Below are 6,758 nucleotides of genomic sequence, written 5' to 3' on the forward strand. Positions count from 1 at the left end.
TGGAAATGTCTCGATTCCACGTACCTTCCACGCTGTGCCCTGTTGTGGGGTTCCTCCGTTCGTCTGGACTTGTTTTTATGTCCCCTTGAGGAGTTTTGTATGTTTTGGTCAGGAGAGGTTAAGAGCTGCTTCTTACTCTGCCGCCATCTTAACCCGGAACTTGATTAGATTCTTGAAATCTTTCAAAACTGTTTTGCTCCTCAATATTATATAAATTGTCATCATAAGTTGTCATTGTCATTGTATAAATAGCTTTTTTGTTTTGCTCACTTTGCTCTACAATAGTTCAAAGAAGTCTTGGTTTCTTCTGAAACTGTCCATTTTGTCGTTTTTTTATAGCACAATAAAATTACATTGCATTCACATTTCAACTATTCAGATGTTTAGCCACTCCTAATTAGAAGATACCCCCTTAGTGTCCCATTTTTTACTATTATGAAAAAGAGCCCTTATAAATATTTTTATAGATATAGGTCCTTTTCCTCTTTCTTTGGCTTCTTTGGGAGTATAGACCTAGCAATCATATACATAATTTTGTAGTTTTTTTAACATACATCCAAGTTGTCTGATAACAATGTATTAGTGTGTCCATTTTCTGGCAATTAACTCCAATAATTTTAATTTTCCTTTTTTGTCACCTTTGTTAGTCTGGTGGGTGGGTATGAAAGAGATATCTCAAAGTTACTTATTAGTAATTTAAAGTTTTTAATATAGTTCTGAATAGCTTGGTTTTCTTCCCCCTGAAAACAGAATACTAACTATTCAAGTCATTTGATAATTTTTCTAATGGAAACAATATCAGTCATCAATTTGAATCAGATCCATATATGTATGTATTTGTATGTGTATATTGATATGTATGGGTATATTGATATGATACCTTCATCAGAAAAACTTGGTGCAAAATTTTTACTCATTTAACTTTTTCCCTTCAAATTTTGGCTACAAAATATTTACTTATGGAAAAATTTTTTAATTTGACAGAATCAAAATTTTCCACTTTATTTTGTGCAATCCCATTAATTCTTCTCTACTCTAGTAATTTTTTAATGATATGATCTTTTGAATCTAGGCTAGATATCCATTTTGGAGTTTATCTTGGTATGTGGACTTGTTAGTTTAAATCAAAATTTTACTAGATCGATGTCCAAACTTCCCATTAATTTTTGTCAGTGACTCCTTTCTCTAGTGCCTGGTATCTTTAGACTTATTGAACACCATTTTAATGAGTTTGTTTGTTTCTCTATGTGATATGTAAAATTTATGCCACTGATTAGCCTCTTATTTTAAAAATAGTAACATATTGTCTTAATAATTACTCCTTTGTTGTAAAGGTTGCTTTTTCTAGCTCTCTCAAGCATTCATTTAGCATTTTGATTGTTTCAATATTGAATTGCCAAGTTAATTTTGATTATAACAATATCATTTTTTCATATTGGCTGGACCTAGCCATGAAAAATTAATGTTTCTTCGGACATTTAGGTCTGTATTTTTGCAAACAATTTTTTATAGTTGAATTCAGGTAGGTCCTGAATGTACCTTCATAGATAAACTACTAAATATTTTGTAACTACTCTTTTATTTTAAATGGAATTTCTCTTCCTAGCTCTTTCTTATTAGTTTGGTAATATGCAAGGATGTTTATAATGTATTTGATTTTTTTCCTGAAACATTTCTGAATTAACTTTTGGTTATCTTTTGAGGTTTTCTAAGTAAGTCATTATTATCTGTAAAAAAACGATAATTTCATTCTTTGTCTGTGATTGTTTCCTTTTTTTAATTGCCATAGCTATCTTTCTAGCATTATATTAAATAATAGTTACAGAGATAATGAAGATTCTTGCTTTACTACTGAACTTTTTGAAAAGCCTTCAAGTTGTTTAAAAAAAATAATTGATCTTGCTGAGTCAGAAGCCTACCAGTGGAATCATTGGGTCAAAAAGAATGAACATGTTAGTAATTTTCTTAGGATAATTTGAATTTGCTTTCTAGAATAGTTAGACACAGTTTCATCAACAGTGTAATGGGCTTCACAACACTTGTAGGTCTATCATTCCTATTTTTTTATTATCTTGGCCAATTTGCTAGATTTAAGGCAAAATTTCAGTTATTTTTATTTGTGTTTATCCTATTAATAATGATTTGGAACAATCTTGATATATTAAATTACAGTTTGTAATTATTCTTTTGAGAGTTGTTTAATTGTTTAATCTTTCCACCATTTATACATTAGTGGCTCTTGATAGTAAACATTTGTGTTCCTTATCTACATGTCTTGGATATCAGATAATTATCAAATATGTTTTTGCAAATTTTTTTCCCAGTGACCAAGTCTCTTTTTATCCTAGTATCATTTTTTTTCATATAAAGGCTTTTCAATTTCATGTAATTGAATGTCTATTTTCTTATGTGATTACTTCTGTCTCTTGTTTGGTGAAGAAATCCCACCCTTTCCAAAGTTGTAAAAGTCATCTAGTCTTGTTCTCTTCTAATTTAGGGAGATATGGAAGGTCCTCTCGTATTTGGTTCATATTTCCATTTTTAGCTTATTGTAATATATGGTATATAGAATGCTTATTTTAACCCAATTTCTTCCCTCAAGGAACTTCCAACCTACTGGTATAGACAACATGAAAACAAATACATATGAAGCAAGATATGATAAATAGTAAATAACAAAGAGAAGGCACTAGAATTAATAGGAGTTGAGGAAGGCTTCCTATAGAAGGTGGAATTTTAGTTGGGAATTAAAGGAAGCCAGGGAGGTCAATAGTTGGACTGGATGATGTTGGGTCAGTAAGCATGTATCATTCAACCATCTCCCTAGCACTCTCCTTCCTCAACTCCCACATACTCAGGCCTCCCTGTTTTATGTTTTTAAACAGAAGCAACTAGGGAGTTATTTCAGTGGATTGATCTTTAGTTTCCTATGCTGACTAAGTATCAAGAACAACTTCATTATCTTTTAGGTAAAAGCGAACTCAGTATATGTGGGTATCTATTGCTTCTATCACATCTATACTTTATTACTATTTTTCATTATTTCTCTTGAGAGTATTAATTTTCCCTCCAAATCAATGCTACTAATATTTTGTCTGATTCTATATTTACTTGATAGCATTTTAATTATAATTATATTGTTGTAACCTACTCATGAACACTGAATTTTGCTCCAGTTATTTCAGCTAGGCAGATAGTTAGTACAGTGGATAGAATGGTGGGTCTGGAATAAGGAAAACCCAATTCCAATTCAACCTCAGAAATTGTATAAGTTTGGGAAAGTTACTCAACTTTGTTCCCAGTTTCTTTAATTATAAAATGAGGACAGTAGTAGTGCCTACCTCGCAAGACTGCTGCAAAGATCAAATGAGATAATATTTGTAAAGAACTTAGCATAATACTTGGCATATAGTAAGTGCTAAATAAATGTGTTTACCTTTTTCCTCCTCACCTTAAGCAGTTCCTGTTCCCTTAAGTAGTATTTTGTATGGTTCTTGAGTGTACCTTGTGGACTGACACAGATATTTTATGAATTTTTAATTATTGTAAGTGGGACTTCCTTTTTCTATGATTAAAACCAGGCTTTTGTTATGGCAATATAGAAATTATGTTGATTTTGGAGGCTTATCTTTTATCCTGCTACTTTACAAAAGTCATAACATTGTCTTAATTTATTTGCTGATTCCTTAATGTGTTCTAAGTTAAGCCATAATTTTGCCAACCAGTCGGGATAGTTTTGTCTCCCTTTTTCTTATTTTTATCTCTTTAATTTCTTTTACTTTTGCTAGCACTTCTTGAACTTTATCAAACATCAGAGAATGGTATCATATGTTGCTTTATTCTTGTTGTTTATTAGGAAAGAGTCTAGTGTTTCCCCTTTGCATATAATGTTAGGTTTTATATAAAGTCTCTGTGCTTCTTAGTTTTTTTAAAGTATATATGAACATTGCACTTTGCAAAGCCTTTTTATATTGATATAATCACATGGTTTTGGATGATATTTTTACTATGATTTCTTAGGCTAAATGTTTCCCTATTGTTCAATCTTCCTTGTATATCTGTTTAAAAAAACTATATCGTAGTGAAAAGATTTTGACTATACTGATGTAGTCTTTTGGGGGGACTTTTTTCATCTTTAAATCAATATTTATTAATGCTATTGGTGTCTAGTTTTCTTTATTACATCATCATATTAGGGTTTACATTGTCTCATCAGAGAAGTTTAGTGTATTCATTTAAACAAATAGGGAGAATTCAGATAAAAATGGAAAGACTTTGAATAAATTTAGAGGGAAAAAGTCAGAACCAGAACTTTATTCTGATGTTTCTGACACATAGTTGGTGCTTAAGAAATGTTTATTGAATTGAATTAATGTTCTAAATTTAAAATTTGTTTTAATTTAACTTTTAAAATTTAAAATGTAAATTATCATTTAAATGGTTGTGCATTATGTTAATGTTGTAGGACTCAGTAAATTATTTCATCATATTGTTCTAATATATTGTTTCAACAAAATAATAATATATATAAATAAATATTTATATCATGCACTTGGATTATGAATATTAGCATAATTAATAGTGAATATAATAAAGCATGATCCTTCACTCTTATATTTTAGATGCCTTTTCATAGGATCTTGGGTTAAGTTGGAAGGAGTCTCAGACATCTTCTATCCTGACACCCTAATTTTACAGGTAAGAAAATGGGGATACAAAGAGTTTATTTATCTAAGCTGATTAGGCACTGAAATGGTATAGTTCAGCATCTTTTTCGCTATAATAAATTGCTTCCTATTCCTACCCCTTCATGAACTCTGCATAGAGAAAGGCAGTGTGGTGTAATGAATAGAGTTAGCTTAAGATCAGTAAGACTTACTTACAAGTCCCACCTTTTATATTTACTGGCTATATGATCTTGAGCAGATTGCTTAGCCTTAGAAGATGAGCCAATTCTCTTAGCCTATAAATTGAAGAATAGATGCTAATCTGCATTGATAGAAGGAATTTTCTTACTAGTTTTTTTCTACCAATGAAATCAGAGGCAAAAAAAACAAAACAAAACAAAACCTTTTAGTCATCCAATCACTCACTCAATACTTAGCACAGTGTTTGGCACATAATAGATGCTCAGTAAATACTACTTGATTCGAGTTTAACTCCTCAAAGACTAAATCTATAATTATTTCTTTTATCATTATTCAGTCATTTTCAATCAGGTCCAACTCTTTGTGAATCCATTTGGGGTTTTCTTGAAAAAGGTACAAGAGTTGTTGTTTGCCATTTCTTTTTTCAGCTCATTTTTTACCAATGCAGAAACTGAGGCAAATGAGGCTAAGTGACTTGCCCAGGATAACAAAAATAGTCAGTGTCTGAGGCCAGATTTGAACTCAAGACGATGAACCTTTCTGACTCCAGCCCCTATACTTTATCCACTGTGCCAACCAGCTGCCCATAAGTGCTTCTGAACTACTAAAATAAAGTTTGGCACTGCTCTCATCCCTAAGTAAGTCGTTGCTTCTGGTTTGTCATAAGCATCAAAATAACAGCACTGAAATATGAAGCTTGCTTGGATAATTGGTTTTTAAAACTCATTTGCAACATTTATAACATCTACCCCCAAATCAGAACTATAACCAGCCTTTTTATTCTCCTGGTAAATGGTGTGAGATATGCCCTCAGTTCAGTTGGTAAGGAGGGAAAGTGAATTCCCCAAGGTATAAGAGACCCAAACTGGTGGGAAAGAGCTGAGCACGGTTAGGACAAGGAGAAGCATTCCTAGGCTGCAGCTCTCATTAGGAGGAGGAAGCATTATCAGCTTCCTGTTTTTTTAGGTAATTTTTTTTTCTTTCAAACTTGGTGTTTTGTTGTTTCTATACTGCTGATAATACTGTCATATCTTCTCTGAATTCCTGCACCATGGGACAGTCATGGGTCAGTCTCTGCTGAAAACTATGAGGAAAAAGCCTTGCTTTACTGTAATGCCTCATGCCAGATAACCACTATCACCCCCTTGTTGGGTTCCAAATTTAGTTAGCTAGCATGTGCCTAGGATTATAATTTTACACAAGCATTTCTTTATAATGCTTAAATAAAAAGTCTTGGACAGCACGGTCAAGTCATAGTCACCTGATGGTGCACCTCTCAAAAAATAATTTTGCAAGTTTTTATTCATGCATCTGAAAAATGAAAATTATAATATCCACCCCTAGCTAGTTAGTGGGGATATAGTTTAAGTAAATAAGATAATAGACATAAAATCATTTTGAACTCCAGGAAAAAAAGAAAAAAGTGAACTATGGAAATCAAGATGCAATCAATTCTTGATTATATATTTGCTGATTATGTTAGACTTGTTCCTCTTTTCTGTAATGAGATTTTAACTCCTAGTAGATATATCTCTTGCCATTTTAATAAAATTTTGCATGATACCTATCATATTAGTTCCTTGTACATAATAGGGTCTCAGATAATACAGAGTGATAATAGTGAAGATGACAAACCAAATAAGGTTTATTTACCTTGGAGAGTAGGCTAAGAGGAGGCACCAGATTGTCCACTGATTGCGATGATCATTTTAAACTTCATTTCCTACAATCTTTGTAGACCCTTTTTAGGGTTCATGACATTTTAGCTCTAATCTCCATTTCTTTATAGAATGGTCCCCTATGTCAGAATTGCTTCCCTACCTCTTGTAATCCTTGACCTTCTTTAAGACTTAATTTCTGCTCAGGTACCAACTTCTGTCCTTATCTGTT

Source organism: Gracilinanus agilis, chromosome 4, assembly GCF_016433145.1.
Source record: "Gracilinanus agilis isolate LMUSP501 chromosome 4, AgileGrace, whole genome shotgun sequence".
In the NCBI taxonomy this organism is placed as follows: domain Eukaryota; kingdom Metazoa; phylum Chordata; class Mammalia; order Didelphimorphia; family Didelphidae; genus Gracilinanus; species Gracilinanus agilis.